Source organism: Canis lupus, chromosome 1 (assembly GCF_011100685.1).
Source record: "Canis lupus familiaris isolate Mischka breed German Shepherd chromosome 1, alternate assembly UU_Cfam_GSD_1.0, whole genome shotgun sequence".
Classification (NCBI taxonomy): Eukaryota; Metazoa; Chordata; class Mammalia; order Carnivora; family Canidae; genus Canis; species Canis lupus.
In genome coordinates, this window is record NC_049222.1 from 84908971 (window position 1) to 84927998 (window position 19028).

Here is a 19028-nt window from a genome sequence, read left to right on the forward strand (position 1 = left end):
TTGTTAGTGTCTTCTGGATTTGTATAAACACCTTGGGAAAGTGGATGCTATCCCTGACATTCATGAGATAATTCCGTCAAAATGACTTAGCATATACCTACTCCCAACCAAGAATAACTGAATTATATAAATATATATGTATATACATTATGGAAATTCTATATAATTATATAATTATAAAATTAGATAATATATGTGTGTGTGTATATATATATATATATATATATATATATATATATATCTCAAAGCTACACACACACGGCTAATTTTATAGCTAGTTTAAGTCCCTTAAGAATATGAGAAGTCTTGAGGATAGTTCTAATGATAAATTGTAGGAATAAGGACATGAACTATAAATGTGTTAGTCCTAATCTCTAACTGTGCTATTGTGGCAAGAATGTTTTCTTTATGCCTGGGCATTTTTTCCTTTTATGATAACCAGTTCCAGGTAAAAACTGAGAGTTTGTAATCAGGAAAGGGTAATGAACCCTTTATATTTTCTTAGTGTTCTCTTGGGAGTAGGATGTCTTCTCCAGACCTACAAGATACAGTCTGTTTTCCTAGATAGTAAGAAAGTGGAGGAGTGCCTGGGTAGTCAGTAGGGTAAGTGTCTGACTCTTGATTTTGTTTCAGGTTATGATCTCTGGGCTGCAAGATGGAGCCCCAGGTCCAGCTCAGCACTGAGCATGGAGCTGGCTTAAGATTCTGTCTCTTTCCCTCTGCCCCTCCCACCCATCTACCAAACCCACACCCCACTTGTGCACGAGTACACTCTCCCCCTCAAAAAAAAAAAAAGTGGAAAAAGGAAATGAAATTATAATTAAGAATTTTCAGTTAACAGCTTCCTACAAAGGGCACTGAAACACAATTAGTTAACCCAATGAAATATTGTAATCTTATTTGGCAGATATTTATTGAAGAATCAGTATGTTTTGGCATTGGGAAAACAGAAGTGTATTACTCAGGTCAAGTTCGTGTATGGATTTCAGAAAACCAAATATTGCAATAACTTAAGATAGATGTTTCCTTCTATCATCACATGTAAAAATCTCAGCTTCTTCTGTCTTGCTGCTCTGCTCTTCTCAGACCCTTGGCTGAAGAGCTTTACCCATGAAGACAGTATGTTGGCCAGCTGAAGGAAGGAAAGGAAAGGAAAATATGAGGGAAGGACAACTCTCCACCTCCTCCCTCATCTTTAGGAATGCTTTCCATAAGACATATAGCACACCTTTATTTTTATCCCACTGGCCAGAAGTTAATCATGTGCTTAAAGCAAGTTTAGGGAGAGCTGAGAAATGCTGTCTTTTCTGATTATTTACATTTATAGCTAATATTTCATAAAATCTTTGAAGAGTCAGCCTGTTTGATAGATGCTCATGAAAATCAGGGAAATGGGTTTTTGTGAATATGTCAGTGAGAAATTAAAAAAAAAAAGAAAACTAAAGGGGATGGGAGGACTGGATGACTATAGCATATTTGTGGCAATTTAGATTCAAGAGTGATTGTAGGTGAGTGAAGGACCCTAACTGTGATAGCAAACTCCCCCGAGATATTTATCTTCTGGAGCTTATCTTCTTTCCTCAAAACTTGATGAATTTTTGAAGGTATGAGGGTTTTTTTTAGAGAGAATATATTTCCCTGTCATTACTACATCTTACCTCCGCCAAAGGACTGAGGTGAATATCTGCAAGAAAGGAGATGATCTAGGAAGCTAATTGAATTAGAGATCAGTTTGTTAAAGAGTATGGAAGAGGGCTTCTAGCTTTTTTAGTTAACTGATCTACATTGGATATTTTCAATGTAGTTAACCAATACTTTGAGTTAGAACAAAGCAATATTTCATTCCTTATATTTCAAAATGAGTGTAAGTTAAAGACAGAAAATTTTGGATTTTAAATTGAGGTTTACGTAAATACTATCTCAATATGAAACTGAGTTCAAGTGTGTCTTTGTGGATTGGGAACCTTACCATTTTCAAATAAATGAAACAACCCTATTTAAGTGACAATGCATATTTATCAGGTTCTGTATATCTTTTAATTTTTATTTCACACATTATCTGGATAAAGAGAGGAAATATTTTTTAGTTATCAAGCCATCATGTTTAGAGAATGTTGGATGTAATAAAATATTAGTGAAATATTGCATACTGGTCATATGAATATACTACCTTGTGGGTTAGAGCCATAAGTTGAAATAAACCATATTCTCTGTCAAAATGAAGCTTATAATTAAGCTGAACAGAAGGTAAGATCCAGGATAACTACTAATATAATGCAGTACCAGATAAATACCAAATTAGTAAAACCTATGATAAACAAGAAGAATGCAGAAGGATCCAGAGAAAGGAAGACTATTTTAAGTCTTTGCATTGATGCATTCACAGACAAAAAGTTTATCTTGATATATTTATTGGAATGTTGGTAGAATTTAAATAATTTTTCATGTATGCGGTCTTTTGAAAGCAGAAAAAAATTTTTCTTTAAAGCACTTTAGATATAACCATTCTTCAGGTACAATACTTGAAATCATGTTTATTTTTTGAAGCTAATTTATATTCCAAATCTTTTGCAAGTATACAGTGATCTAGAAGTTATGAAGCTCAGGATGAACTGAATGTGCAACTTCCATGTTGACTGTTGCTGCAATGAAGGGCCTAGGTTCCGATCCCCATAAAACACATTATCTCACTGAATCAGGTACAAGGTACCTAGAGCATAGTATCTAACAAGCATTATCAGCACAGAGTTTTATTATGATGCCTAATTAACAGAAAAGAGGCTATTACAATAAATGATTAGGTGAAAAATGAAACTGATGAACCAGTCCCTAACTCCACCAGATTTCTTTTGTTTTCACTTGTTTTTACCTTGGTCACACTGGCTGAATATGAGTTGGTTTATTTCTTCCTGAACCCATTGCAGAAGGATGAAGATGCTTTACTTATTATTCTATGCAATCTATAACCAGGTCATAGGTGTCTTCCATAATCCTAAATACATGTTTTTTCTCTTTCAATTATTTTGATATAATGCTGATCACAGGTAGAAGAGCCAGAATGACTTTTTCAAAGGGAATAACTCAGTTTTGATTCTGTGCTGACATCTTGCCTCCACAGTGTTATTTCTAGCCCTATTAAAATCTCATACTCTTACAATTAAAACACAAGCACCTTGTTTAGAGTACTTCTGGTGTCACATTAAGTCTACATTGTCAATTATACATGGTTAATTGCATGCTGAATCATAGTAAGTATGTAACCATTATATATTAAGAAGCTAAATAAGATCTTTTTATTGTTAGATCCTGGAAAAGCAGAGATATATCTTTTTCTGCAGTGATGCATTTGGTCTAGGCAAATCATATCAGCATACCTTATTTGTCAAAATGGCTTGATCTTGCCTAATCAGGAAAGTAAAAACTTTTTTTTTCTTAGGCATATACATACTGACATACTTTAGTAATTTCAGTATGTTAAATGTCAAGTTACATGTGACTATCTGGTAATAAATAGACAAGAGATTGCATAGGAGTCATAGCACAGTTACACAGTGTGTGGAATATAGTGTATGGAACTGAAAATCAATTCTTTTAAATTCATAGGGTGAGGTCAGTATAACTTTTCTTTTGGTCATGCAAGGTGATACATATATCTTCAGAGCACAAAATCCTCAGTGATCACAAGCGAAGCTTAAAAGTAAATGAGGTCTTTTTTAAAACTGCAGAGTCACTTTTAACAAGACTAAGTTTATGTAAATTAGGTATTGAAATAAAGAGAAGCTAATATTTCAAGTATAAACCTTTGATGTGGAATTGTGCTTTTGTATTTAGTGTTTTGAAATTCACATAATTTGTTTTATTCTATGGTGCTTTAACCAGCAAAATCTTCTCGGACCTTATCACTATCTTTATTTATTTATTTATTTATTTATTTATTTATTTATTTATTTATTTATTTTCTAAGAGAGGGAGGGAGAGGAAGAGGTGCAGCGGCAGGCAGAAGGAGAGAGAGAATCTTGAGCAGACTCTATCCAGTGCAGAGCCAGACACCGGGCTTGATCCCACAGCCCTGAGATCATGACCTGAGCTGATATCAGGAGTCAGATACTTTACCAACTGAGGTGTCAGTTGGTAAAATTAAGTAAAGATTAAGTCAGCTTAATTTTGACTTAAGTTTGTTATTGATGATTAAAGGGGATTTTAAAAAGTGAATCACAAAACACACTGGGATCAAAAACAGTATGCACGTGTCCATGGTCTGGTGAACACAGTCACCAAGGCTTTGGCATGTACCTCCTTGCACGTGATTGAAGGTACAAGCTGGCTGGACTGCTGATCTGGAGGCAGCAGGTAAAGAACGGGATTTGCATCTTCACTGTGACATAGGTCAGGTATTCTGCAGCAGCAGGAGATGGAGTCAACCTTTGGAACTACAATAGGGCTTTCCCACTCAAGGAAATAAGCTAAACAACCCATTTCCCTGCTAGTCAATGCTACAATTTGGCAGAAAGCTTTGGACCCGAGAAGCCAAAAGCTAATGGATGAAGACATAACCCTACATACAGGAAGTGACTTGCTGACCAAATTGTTGATCTTCAAGATCTCCTTGGTGTAAGTGCTGATCTGCAAAATCATTCTGAGAAGTGGCCAGAGAGGAGGTGGCAGTTATAGGTACTGAAAACAAAAAGAAAACAAAACATTAGACCAGAAGGGTAAACACAAAAGATAGAAGGATAAGGGAAGGGGAGAGGGAATCACACAAACACACATACACGCACATGCACACATTATATAGTGTTAAAATTCAACTGAGTAAATTTTTATATCTAATTGGCTTTATTAAATGGTTCATGAATTAGGCATCATCCTATCTAGCAAGTAAAGAGGAGTCTCCAAAGAGTTGTACAAAATGGAAGGTTTTTATAAGCAGGAAAGTGTGGAAGAAAATTATTTGCGTATGCGTGCCTGCGTGCGTGCACGCGTGCGCGCGCGCACACACACACACACACACACACAGACACTAGGATTCTTCCAAGCAAGTTCACTCTCCCTTAGTGGGGGAGAACAGAAGGTTTTATCATGCAGATTACCTCCTCTTCCTTTGGGGAATGGAGAGTACCCCTGTAATAGATTACCTTAGTGGTACTTCATGAGAAAATTCCTGACTGACCAGTTAAAATTTATATTTCTGGGGAGATCCAAACTGCAGTTAGATTAGGCACTAAGTCCTGGTTTGGTGACCGCCTAAATGATGCCATTTGAGCCTGTGGCTTTCTTTCTAACAATAGTTAAAATATATATATATATATCATGTATCTAATACACATACAATATATATATTATAATATATAATACATATGAATATATATATCCAACAAACTACAGTTTCTGTATTTGAGAAGCTAAATGGAGACATTAAACTAAAGTTATAAATGTAAGGGAATCATATGCATAGTGATTTTATTTGAATCCTTACTACTACTGGATTTACTATGAAGTAAATATAAAGAGATTTGGCTAAAAATGGGAAACCAGAAGAGAATGTTACAGTGAGTGTATCAAGAAGAAAATCAGTACATAGTAGAAAAATCAGGAAAATAAAGTTGCACAGTTCTTGGTTCACAGTATTCAGAAAATGTTTAGAGAAAAGATATAATTTTGTATAAAAAATCTCCTTAGAGCTAATTGTGCATGCCATTCACTTTGATCATAATTATTCCTTAGCCACAGAAACGTATCAACAAAAAAATAATCAAATTGCCAAAAAACATAAGGAATCTCAAATAAGCCCTGTTGGTTGACTAAAATTATCCACTTTTTAAGAAGCAAAAAAAAAAAAAAAAAGTAAGAATACAGTTTACCAAAACTCAAAGACTTCCACAAATGGTGTACCTAAAGATACACATATTATTTATGAATAGAAGAAAGGAAAATGTAGACTGTCCTTTTATAAAATAACAAATTATAAAAAAAAACAAGGAAGCAGAAATAGAAAAATATATTTAGTAATGCTACAAAATATCTCAAAAAGCAGCCCCATTATGTAGCTTTTTTTTAATATCAGCAACAAAAATACATTAGATAAAATTCTGGAAAATCTATTCTTAGAAAATGGAAAACATTTATAATAACTAATGTATTTTTTAATATTTGGAAAAATTATAAATGTTTATTTGAAATATGAAGAAAATCCTTATAAATAGCTAAAGAAAATAGATTAAATATAAAATGGAAAACTCTTACATTTACTAAATATGCAAATACTGTTACTGATAATATTTAGTAATCTTTTTAAAAAATTTTTATTTATTTATGATAGTCACACAGAGAGAGAGAGAGAGAGAGAGGCAGAGACACAGGCAGAGGGAGAAGCAGGCTCCATGCACTGGGAGCCCGATGTGGGACTCGATCCTCGGTCTACAGGATCACGCCCTGGGCCAAAGGCAGGCGCCAAACCGCTGCGTCACCCAGGGATCCCAATATTTAGTAATCTTAAGGCAGTTACTCTCAAATACTGGTAGTCATGTAAATAGATAAGAGTTTACTGGACTACAAATTTACAATATATATGAAAGACTGAGTATTATATGATAAAAATATAAAGTGTTTATGTAGGTAGGGGAAATATTCAAACAAGCCTATTATTATTATATTATTATTATACTATTATTCATCATACTTGCAAATCAAAAACACCACATAAAGATATCATGATGAAGTGGTTAATTGCACTATGGTATATCTGCATTATTTAGTTAGTGAAAGCAATGTTATAAAAAACTATTTAAAAAATAAACTATAGGGATCCCTGGGTGGCGCAGTGGTTTAGCGCCTGCCTTTGGCCCAGGGCGCAATCCTGGAGACCCGGGATCAAATCCCACGTCAGGCTCCCGGTGCATGGAGCCTGCTTCTCCCTCTGCCTGTGTCTCTGCCTCTCTCTCTCTCTCTCTGTGACTATCATAAATAAATAAAAATTAAAAAAAATTTAAAAAAATAAACTAATAAACACATAATTAAATTTTATAGTATTATTTAGTTAAGTGAAAATAATTCATAGGATTGTATACATAAAATATTAACTATGTAAAGGGAATATACCATATGTATACCATACCAACATGCAAATCATTGTAAGTCCTAATTAAAGCCAGTAATTGTTTTCTCTGCATAAGTTTATACATGATATTTGTGTAATGCTTTTTATCACTGTATATAAAGAACATATATCTAAATTCAGAAATAAACACAATTATATTAAAGATTTTAGACAGAAGAAAGGTGAGTTGATTTTGGAAGAGCAAACCAATATGTGAAGTTCAGTAACTTTATGAGCAAGAAAATAAATTCAATATGATCTGTGTAAGATTTTTAAATGGGTTGAAGCTCATTTCAATGGATCTTTGAAGGTAAAATGTTGGAGCAGTGTTTTAACATTTTCTCCCACGACACTGATAATGATCTCACAAAGTTGTTTATAATCATTTTATTGCATTCATCAGCTGAGACTAATTATAACTCAGATGAAAATCATCCTTGCAGAGTGCATTCTAAATATTAATAAACATAAATAATGCAAGTTTACTATTAAAGCAATTCAAAACAACAAACAGAACCCACAGGGAGTTCCTTAAAATTAATCTGGTTCCACATAAATTCTGTCTTAAAATGTTCAAAGCAACAATATCCCATATCACAGGATATATTAACTTTCTCCTTTCTTTTTGTTCTGTTTTCTAATTTTGTAGGACAAAGTAATAGATGTGAGTGGTTGGCAGGTCAGGAAGAGTTTAGTGGTAACTTCTAACAAGGAAAATAGAATAACTTAAATATGAATTGGCTAAGAAAGAACTGAGAACAAGCTCCTCTTGTTGCTTTGCTTTTCTAAAATTCTGGAATGTTATTCATACCTTTTATCTTCATTTCCTGGACTGTCAAAAATCGCAGCTATTGAGGATATGGAAATGTATTTGTAACTTCAAATATCTATTTTAAATAAATGGCCTTCAAATCTCAGATAAATTGACACATTCGATTTTAAAACTTGTAGCTTTTAACAGTATCGCTATTGAATTTTAAGGGGTCTTATTTCGATTGTTTCAGAATGAAAATATATCACACAAGCAAAATGATTAGCTTTACGACCTTGACAAATTAATTAACATTTTATAGTTGCCATCTGATCATTGATGATAAGTTTTTCTCCTTCACAAAATTGTTATTAGCATGAAATGAGATATGATTTGTAAAACACAGAACACAAACTCTATTAATGTCTATCCCTATTATTACTGTCATGTTTCCTTCCTGGTTCTGCATGCCATTACAGTTTATTGCCATTCCTTTCCTGTTACTGGACTCCTTGAATTTGAAGAGATGTGTCAATACCAATTTTAACTCTGCCACTTAATATGTGGTCTCAGTTTTCTCAATCTCACTTTTCATGTGTTAAATGGCATTAGCAGTACCTGAGGTAACCTATAGTCAGCTATAGCCACTCCAAATACATGGGAGAGGAAAAAAATAAAACAGACATGTGAAAATACTTGTAAAGTCTAAAATGCTATTCAGAGAGTAACTCAGGTTATAAAGCTGCACATTTGTGCTAATTCTGAAATTATACAATGTCAAAAACTTTAGTTACAATCTGGCATACAATGAGCAAGTGCTTCCAAACATATATAAAGATAACTTCCAGAATTTTGTGGTGATTGAGCGTGTTTATTTAAAAAGACAAAAATTAAAAAAGAAAACCATGATGCTTTTTCAAGGTTTCCCTTTTGTCATTCAGAACACTTGGTGTTCTGTAGACAAAATTTATGTTTCCTTGGATAATGTCAAAAAGTTTGTTTTCATTAAGAGATTTTTAATCAACCAAATACAAGAAATCTTAACACTCTACTTTGTTGTTTTTTTTCCCCCACAAACCTTCTTATCATAATTTCTAACATGACTTTAGTAAAGATCTTTCATTTCTTCCCTCTCTATAAAAGAAATGTTTTATTTAAAAAAAAGAAAAACCTATTTAGTAAATATGACTACAGTCAAACCATGTGAAAGTTAAAAGCGTATCAAGTTCAATGACGGTAATGAATAAAGAAATTCCCAAAACAGAAAGTTTGACTTAAAACATTTGCTGCATTTTAATGCTTTAGATTAAAGATGCAAGTGGTAAACTCTCAGCAAACTTCCAAATCACAAGGTCAGTAAGAACGGAGTTGCTAAAGGTCATATTTCTAGACAAGAGGAGAAATATCTAGATTCAGTGTTTATATATTTGGTTAAATCATTTAGATTTGCATAGTAGAAAACAGAAGAGTGACCAATTTACATGATGATTTCATTTAATCATTAATGTCACTAAAATTCTGAAGGTGTTGTTATCCTTTTTCATATTTGCAGATTTTTCTGCTGACTCTGGATTGATATGGTGGAATGAACATCTCTATAAACAGTTCATATTGAGAACAAGTTTCCCATAAGTGGTGAAATTGAAAAATTTTGTCTTTAGTCCCTTCAGATCCAGACAATTGTACAGGCAAATTAAATCAAAACTTAAAGGAACAGATCAACTATGTTCTGTAGAAAGTCTTCTTTGAAATATAAGGCTCCCAAACTCATATGATAAACTCTAAAATAAGTTTGATGGTCAAACTGGACAAGAATAATATAATAAAAGAAAACTGGAGTCAGTCTCATTGATGAACATAATTACTAAGATCTTTGGTGGTAAAAACAATACATGATGATGAAGTAAATTGTAGCATAGGAAGGCAAGGCTTAAGTGATTTAGTTCACAGCATTAACATCTTCCAGAAGGAAAATGCTAATGCTCTTCTCAAATTGCTGCATTTTCTTCATCATTACCTTTCTTTTCTTCCCTGTCCTCCTTTTCTCTTCCCTCTAACCTCTGCTCCAACCTCTAACAAATACTTAATTTCTCATATGCCTAAATTAATTTAGCCTTCTGTCTCAGAGTAAAGGTATCTCAAAAAACTTATTCAGACTTATGTGTCACATTCATAGAAACATTTATGTTAGAGACTATATATGGGATTAAGGCAGCCAGTGCCATGAGTTAAAGAGCCATAGATAGTAGTACAAGAACCACTTTGGATTTGGAATGGGGGTGATTGACTTTGTATCTATTTAAGCTCATCTCTGAGCTCACCACAACTCTCCCCATGGGAAAGGTGATGGGCGACCTTACTATTACATGCAAGCTGAGTTGCTCTTTGCTGCTGATTACCTTTGACTCCAGAACATGATAACTTCCCCTCTTTGACTTTCACCACATGATGCAGTGTTGATGTGCGTCTTTCACCCCTTAGCTAGTAATGAATGATAAAATCATTTGGTCTTATCCTTTAATCTGCCCTTAGGATATGCCTTTCAACTTTTTTTTCATGCAAAAGACTCTTCTTCAGTACACACCAAAGGATTACTTGTCATGCTCTGGATCAAAAATTCAATACCCAGGGATAATTCCTTCTAATAAATGTATCCCTCATCTTCATTTATATGGAACTTCAAAAAATAGTCATTTTCATCATTATTATATTTATGTAATAACTCTACTCCACCATTAAATCTACTAAAAGCACTTAGAAATTAAAATACAGTAAGAGGGACGACTGGGTGGCTCCGTGGTTGAGCATCTGTCTTTGGCTCAGGTCGTGATCCAGGGGTCCTGGGACTGAGTCCCGCATCAGGCTCCTCACAGGGAGCCTGCTTCTCTCTCTACCTCTCTCTCTGTGTCTCTCATGAATAAATAAATAAAATCTTTAAAAATAAAAATAAAATAAAATACAGTAAGAGTAGGACATTTAGGAGCGTGTGGGTGGCTCAATCAGTCTCAGGGTCCTGGAATCCAGCCCCCTTTCAGACTCCCTGCTCTGTGGTGATTCTGCTTCTCTCTCTCACTCTGCCCCTCCCCTTCACTCATGCTCTTTTTCAAATAAATAAAGTCTTAAAAAAAAAAGAATAGGACATTAATAAGTTTAAAAATGAGTCGGTGAAGGTAGATGCTGTCAAATATTTGGAATGACTAAAATCAGGCATTAAATTTAGCAACCAAGGCAAAATGGGAATTTATGAGATATAATTTTCTACCCCCACCCCCACCCAATGTATGGCTTTCCATACATGAAAGCCATAGTAATACAAAAGAATAGAAGATAGTCTAAAATAAATACATTTCTATTGCTCCCATCTTTTTGAAAAAGAGATATAAAAGAATATATGCACAGTGATTTTCCTGTAGATAGAGAAAATAAAGGAAGGCTAATACAATCATTCCTACATTTCCATCATTCTATTCTGCCCAACAATAAGGAAATATTGTATTGAAGGTACATTTGCCAATTTATAATATTTTGAACTTAAATGTCAGCATGTAATTTTCCTAAAATTTCCTAACACAAAGATAATGAAGCTGGAAAATACTTGAGAGATAATTTCTCTTGGGTTGAACAGTTCAGAACAGATAGTTATCTTTCTTTTTTGTAAGAATTTACATAACTATCTATGATGATTTTATAACCTTGGGTGGTCAAGAATGAGCTAAACCCTATCTGCTCTCATTTAACAGAAAAAAAAAGTGCAAAAATAAACCAAAAAGGCTAAAATATCAAAATGTTCTGTTAGATAATATTTGAAACATTTTAACAAAGCATTTTGTGTTTTGGTGTAGATATGATGAAAGCCTAATTTTCTCAAATGCAATGAGGTACTCTACAGTTCCTAAAATATTTCATGGATTTTGTTTAAAATATATATAAGAAATTAGTAATTTAAAAAAATAATTTTCATGCTCAGGGCCTTCATAGAGGGATTAATATGTAAACATCAATTTTGACAATCCAAAAGAAGAATAACACATATAATGCATATGCTGAACTCTTTTTTTTTTTTTTTCTCCATGTGCTTGTGAAATCTTGAGTTGATAGAGCCCTGTAGGATAAAAATGTGGATACCTTGGTCTGCAGCCTCTCCTTTTCATTATAGGAAGGTGTATAGTTTTTCCACAAAGTAGAATAGAAATAATGGAGTTTAACTTCTGCGGCCAACTTATAAAAAGCAATGTAGTTTTTTCCTGTGTATGTGTTTATGTGCACACATATAATTATTTATTAGTATTTTAAATCATTGCAATATTTTTTATGAGATTATATGTACATTTTCCACCTTGAAAGCATGAATAGAATACATGACTAATAATGACCAAAAGCCAAATTGCAAATTCTAAGCACTTCTTCTCCTTCTACATAATTTTCTTTTCTCTCTCTTTCTCTCTCTTTTTCCCTCCATAAATGATGGTTAAATGATCTTGAAATTGGGTTTGAATAGCACTAAAAATAATCACAATTACCCAGGTACTTAGTACTCATATTTCAAACCAGATTTTATTTTTCATTCTTCCCATTTCCAAAGTTTCTGCAGAAAATTTATTCACATTTTTTATTGGAATTTCTGGATTTTGTGCCTAGCTTGATGAAATAAAATAGCAGAATTTATCTGTTTAAATGGGCTCTTTACTTTTAATTGTGAATTTAAAACATAATAAGAAAATTTATTCTAATGCTTGACAAATCTTTTTTTTTTTTTAAAGATTTTATTTATTTGAGAGAGAGTGAGTGAGAGAGAGCATGAGAAGGGGAAAGGTCAGAGGGAGAAGTCAACTCCCCACTGAGCAAGGAGCCTGAAGCCCGGCTCAATCCCAAGACTCTGGGCTCTTGATCTGAAGTCTAAGGCAGATGCTAACTGCCTGAAGCACCCAGGCACCTCTAGTGCTTGACAAATCTCAATGAGTGTTACAAACTTGGGCCTAAATGAATAGATTAAAGAAAAAGTATGTCTTCCCTACTCCAAACTTTTATTAATATTTTTTGACTTTATTCTTCTATATTTTCATAATTAGGAAAAACCTAGATTATTCATTCGAGGCATGCTAAGTCTTGTTTTATAAAATGTTGTGTTTTTAAGGACAGTTACTCATCTTTTTTCATAGAATCAGGAAGATGTGACTTGGAAGGAAACATGTAGATACTCTTACAGTATTTTCATTTCGTTGGGAAAGCCACAAGCACAAGTTGCATGGTTGGCTGTGACGATGTGAACCTGAGAGTTGGTTCCTAACCCACCAGTTGGGTGATTTTTCCATTAACTTATTTTCTCATTTTTCCAACTGAATTCAATTTTGACAAAAATTCTTCATAGTTTCCTCGCCGTGCCTTTTTTATAAAGACTCGAGTAGAAAATCAAACCAAACCTCCCAAGAAAAAATAAACAATCAAATGAACAAAACAAATTAACAGGCAAATTAATCGTAAACATGTCCACAAAACAGAATAAAGAGGATTAAAGGGGGGGGGAAACCCAACAACATTAAACTTCTGCCTTATTTTTCTTTGAAGAGGATTAAATTTTCTACAGAAAACTGAGTGTGATAGATTATTTTTTTAAAGTGCTGTATGGCCTTGGTTCTGCTGTAAAATTCTCAGTGATCTGTAGAATTAAATGCTTGTTTGGAGGCTGACTTTTGATCATCTGTAAAACTTGTGTGGGAACCAAATCAGTCACAAGATCCCTTTCAACTCCAAAAATCTTATTAAAATAAACAAATAACCAAAAAAGAAACCCACATTTTTTTTTCAATATGGTCTGTCAAGTAGTTGTCAAATGGACAGCTACAAAATGTCACTTCCTAAATATTACAGCAATGGTTGCTTTAAGAAGCATCACTTGTAGGAGGTTGCACAAAGAAAGCAAATGCCAGCACAACTTCATGTTGAAAATTGAGTGATCTTTAAATCAAAAAAAGAGATTTGGATAACGAACTTACTTTTAGATCTCAATCATTCATTCATAAATTTATTCTCGAAATTACACCTATCATTGACATTTTCTTTCTCTGTAAAATAAACTTGATATCTAATTCAGAAATTTGACTATGCTCAGTAAACTTTAGCAAGCCTCATTTAAAATATCAGAGCTTATTATTATGCTCAGTATATTTTAATACTTTTTGAGATGTCAATGGAATCTCGCTCAAGAGACAGGATCCTGCCTAAAGTTGCATAGTGAAAATATGGTCACAACATTGGTTTCTTGACATACATTCCTTTAAACAATTATTTAAATTCTAAACGGTCTCTCAGATTTCAGTTAAGCTTTAAACTGAAAATGAAAATAAAACTTGTAGTGTGGACGGATGGGTGATAGAAACTGAGTGGCTAATTTCATTAGTACCTAGTGCTGTATGTTCCTGGGCGATTCAGTAAAAAACAAATAGATTTGCAAAACAATACCATTTAATTTAAAATTTAATTTTCCTCTAAATTTCTGTTTGGAAGTCTAAGCATTACTAATTTACGTGAAAAAAGGTAGCAGGACAACTGTTTTCTTCCTAAATCCAGGCCCCCCCACCCCCACCCCCACCCCCACCCCCGCTTTCTCTGCATGTACTAAAAAGCCTCTACTGGTACCAATTTCTACCTTTACATAGATCTTCTAGGTTGCATTTTACCAATTTACTTTCCATTAATCTTTATGTAGTAACAAATTGGCAGGATGACAAATAAACAGGCAAAGAGGAGAGAATGCCAAAATGTTTTCATTCCACTACTAAGCAGTAAAAAAGAGGAAGACACCACTTTCATCTTTTTGATATGAATACTTCATTTTCACTCCTAGAATGAGAGAATACATTCTGCTTTATTTGGAAAAAAAAAAAAAAAGTTTCCCTGAGGTGTAAAAGAATTGTAGATAAAGGAAAATACATTGCACTCCATAGCACTTACAGCTAGTTCACTCTAGCTACTTCTTCTTCTAAAACTGGTTTTCCAAAAATCTAAAGTAAATTTACTGAAAGCCAGGACTATTCTTTTGGTACAGAAAACATATCTAATTTATTAACTTTTTTTTTTTACATTCTTAATTAGTATTTTTTTCTAAGAAAGGTCACAAAATGAGTTACATTGTAAATATTTCCAAGGTTTGGAAGAATGGTGACTTATTTTGGGATTGTAAAATGAAATGGCCTACATTTGAGTGTATGGTTAAGTTTGAATTGGTTATCAGATTACTGTAATATTTTTAAAGTGTTAGGATTATGAAATTTGTATTAATGTGATGCATCATGTATCTCTTTATTGTAATTTCCAAGATATCAGAATGGGTCAGGTTCATGGTTCTTTTCTGTTTTATTATCTAACCCTTCTTATGACCTAAGATAACATAAAATTACGTATAATATAAAAGTATTCCATATATTATGTGTGTGTGTGTGTGTGTGTGTGTGTGTGTGTAATCCGCAAAACAGTAGAAATCCACAGACCAAAGGTTAGTTTCCCCTTTTCTCCTGTAGGAGACAGTTTGCCCAAACAGATTTTACAAAATGGGAATTGGAAGTACACTACATTGCCTCTGCATTTGCTCCTGAGTTGAGCATGCTTGCTTCTTTGCCATGGGCCACCAGTCTCATCACAGATCAAGAACATGGCTTGACATACTTGGGCTGCTCTCCATAGAAAGAGATTTTTCTTTAATAGAAATATTATTTTTCTTAATATTCCTCATATGCCTACCTTGCAGGAAAACATACACACCTATTCACATAATTCGTTCATCTCCAAATCCATCCTTCAGAGTACATTAACCAAATAGGTGTTTTTTTAGTCTAGAATAAAAATCCTACAGGACTCCACAGGATATTAGATGTTGAAAGGTTTTCACAATAGTCTAGGAAGAATAAAGATATAGTAATTCTGGTCATCTTTCTATTTTTCTCAGAAATATGAATAGTGAATATACTTTTTTTTTACCCCCTGTTTGTCATTGGGTATCATTTGTTTTCTAAGTATATAGTTGGTTTAAATCACACTGTATAAATCACATTTATACATATAACACACACATACATACACACAAATACATAAATCTCATGGATAAAAACAAGTTCTCAGAGACACTTTAAATCATAGTGCAAGGCAGCCCGGGTGTCTCAGTGGTTGAGTGTCTGCCTTTGGCTCAGGTCATGGTCCTGGGGTCCTGGGATCAAGTCTTGCATCGGGCTCCCTGAGGGGAGCCTGCTTCTCCCTCTGCCTGTGTCTCTGCCTCTCTGTCTCTGTCTCTCTCTCTCTCCCCCCACCCTGTGTCTCTCATAAATAAATAAATAAAATCTTTAAAAATAAATAAATAAATAAATAAATATGCAAAGGACCAAGCTATTTGTGAACTGTAAAGATGTTTTCTTTAACTTCATATAATTTCTTAATAAATAAAAGTTTACAAATCAGGAAATTCCACATAAAGTTCAGGATACTGACAATTATTAAAGTTTATACTATCTTGCTACATTGGGATGGCATCCCGAAATGGCAACAGTAGGATGAATCTGATTAGTGGTGCACCCTTTCGATTGAGCATAAGCTCTCCATCTTGACATTCTCTCTATCACACACACAATGTATGTATATGCCCTTACAGCCAGCCACTTGTCACTTTTTTACCTTCCAGGATCCTAAAATACGTGTTTGTAATTGTGTTAGAGTTCTCCAGAGAAACAGAATTAATAACATGTAGAAATATATACTTATATACACATATATGTATGTGTATGTGTGTGTGTGCATGTGTATATATATAAATGGCCCATGCAATCATGTAGGCCTCCATAATTGCATATATTATATATATTATATATATATATATATATATATATATATAATATATATATAATCTCCCATCTGCAATCTGGAGACCCAGGAGAGCCTGTAGTATAGTTTTAATCCAAGGCCTAAGGTATGAGAACCAGAAATGATGGTGTAAGTTCCAGTCCAAGTGGAGAAGATTGATGTCTCAGCTTGAAACCAGTCAGATAGAGAAAGCAAATTTTCCATTACCTCTTTTTTGTTCTATTCAGATCTCCAGTAGAACATATGAGGCCCATTCACATTGGGGAGGACAACCTGTTTTATTTAGTGTACCAATTCAAAGATTAATTGTATCCAGAAACACTCTTGATCCACAGGCAGAATAATGTTTGACCAATATCTGGGCAACCAGTGGCCCCAAGCTAACATATTAAATTAACCACCCCAAGTCCACATCTTGTTAACTTGACACTCATACACATATCTTTAAACCACTCTTAATTTCCAGTAAAGACAATGATAAGGTCATAATTCCACCTCACTTGATACAGCTATGTTTTGTCCAAAGAAAAACACACTAACCCCATTCCCAGAAGAGGGGATAAAGTCCTCAAGTAAATTTATTCTCCTTAACTTAAATGTTATAACATCCCCAAACTTAAATACTATGATATAAAATGTATAATACGTAAATATTTTAAGTCAGCACATAATATCATTAAATTATTAATTATGAAAATAAGTCAGTGCATCTTATGTTATATGATAAGGGAATAAAACAGGGAGGAAAAACAAAGATACCTGCTTAATATATGTCACTACAGTATATACTAATAAGATATGCCCCTATGTATTATACAATATTAACATATTATATTGTTGGTTATATTAATGCATGATTAATATAAATCATATATATTAAAATATATAGGAAAACATTCATAACAAAATAAGGACAAGAATTTGACAATTACTGTACGAATTTCCATAACTGGGCACGTAATTGTATCTGGTATTTATAATGACTTCTTCTACTACCCATTCTGCATCTTCTTTGCTTTCAGGAAGCCCTTTAGCTGCTCCTTGGTTCTTTACCAAGCAAAGTGACCTAAACCTTCATTTTTGAAGGATTTGTGCCAGTGATAGTTCTGCCTGGCCTGAGTCGTTATTTTGGTTTTTGTTTGTTTGTTTGTTTGTTTGTTTTTTCCTTGTTTTTTTTTTTTTTATACCTTTTTTACCTCAATCAGTGGGCATGGTAATATTAAGAGACACCCTAAGGGGGGCTCCTATATTCCTTACTTTCATTGTGGAGTGGCAGTCCAGTTTCCCCAGGGTGCTCTGGATTACCCCATCCTGCACTTGACTTCTCTCTTTGCTTGTTTAGTCAAAGGCCTGAGCAACCTAAAGTCGACAGACAGCAGTCTTAATTTCCAGTTCAACAGACTAACTGTTTTTTCTCCTGGTGGAAGTAGCCTTCTATTTGGAACTCTGTCCTCTAGGCCAACAGAGCAAAGGTCGTGGGAACAGGAAGTAAACATTTTGTTAGCGGGTCACTAGGAGTGATGATAGTAAGTGATGACACTCGCATTTCCACTCCTTGATTCCTGGACCCATGAATCCTGGCTATGGGATAAACAACAGCATATATTGGACTCTCATTCAGAGACTCTCATATGCAGCTTTCTGAAGAAAATTGCTGTAGCCTACAAAGTATTCCCATGTAGCTGGGGCTGTAACTGAGTCTTCAAAAGGTCATTCCAAACTTCTATTAAGCCAGCTGTTTCAGGTTGATAAAATAAATGAATTTCATGAGCATGAGCCAAAGCCAGACTTCTTTTACTATGATGTAAGTTCTTTGATCAGAAGCAATGCTGTGTGGAGTACCATGACAGAAGCATTCTGTAAGTCCATGGATAGTAGTTTTAGCAGAAGCACTGCATGTAGGGAAGGAAAATCCAAATCCAGAGTAAAAGTGTCTATCTTAATTAACAGTAATCACGCCTCGGATAAACCTCATTGGCTATGATACTGCCACTGTGCAAAGCTTAAAAAGTGTCTATTTTACTAAGACCAAAATTCTCCCATTCTGTAATGGAAGCAGTCTAATGTAATCAGCCTGCCACCAGATAGGAGAATGACCACTCTGGAGAATGGTGTCATATTGGAGACTCAGTGTTGGTTGGTCTCTGTCCTGGCAGTTTGGGCACTCAGCAGAGGCTGCAGCCAGGTTGGCCTTATTAAGTTGAAATTCAGGTTGTTGAGCCCATGCATAAACTTCCATCTATGCCATCATGGCCAACTTGAGATCATTGGGCAATGATAGGAGTGGCAGACAAAATGACCTATTTTGTCTACTTATTGAAATTTATCTCAGCT

The 19028-nt window shown here is 34.1% G+C and overlaps 1 long non-coding RNA gene and 1 pseudogene across 3 annotated transcripts; both read right to left on the minus strand.

The window, feature by feature from the left end:
• Window positions 1-886: 886 nt before the first annotated feature.
• Window positions 887-18140, minus strand: LOC100686852. Of its 3 annotated transcripts, none has more exons than XR_005353175.1 (4): window positions 17952-18140; window positions 15606-15738; window positions 4564-4674; window positions 887-1132 (listed from the first exon to the last, which is right to left on the minus strand). It is a non-coding gene; the product is annotated as an uncharacterized LOC100686852 (long non-coding RNA). The 3 variants fall into 3 exon arrangements; XR_005353176.1 differs by having other exon boundaries at window positions 15585-15738; XR_005353177.1 differs by lacking the exon at window positions 15606-15738.
• A 475-nt stretch (window positions 18141-18615) lies between these two features.
• LOC119869948 lies at window positions 18616-18698 on the minus strand (annotated as a pseudogene).
• Window positions 18699-19028: the final 330 nt, after the last annotated feature.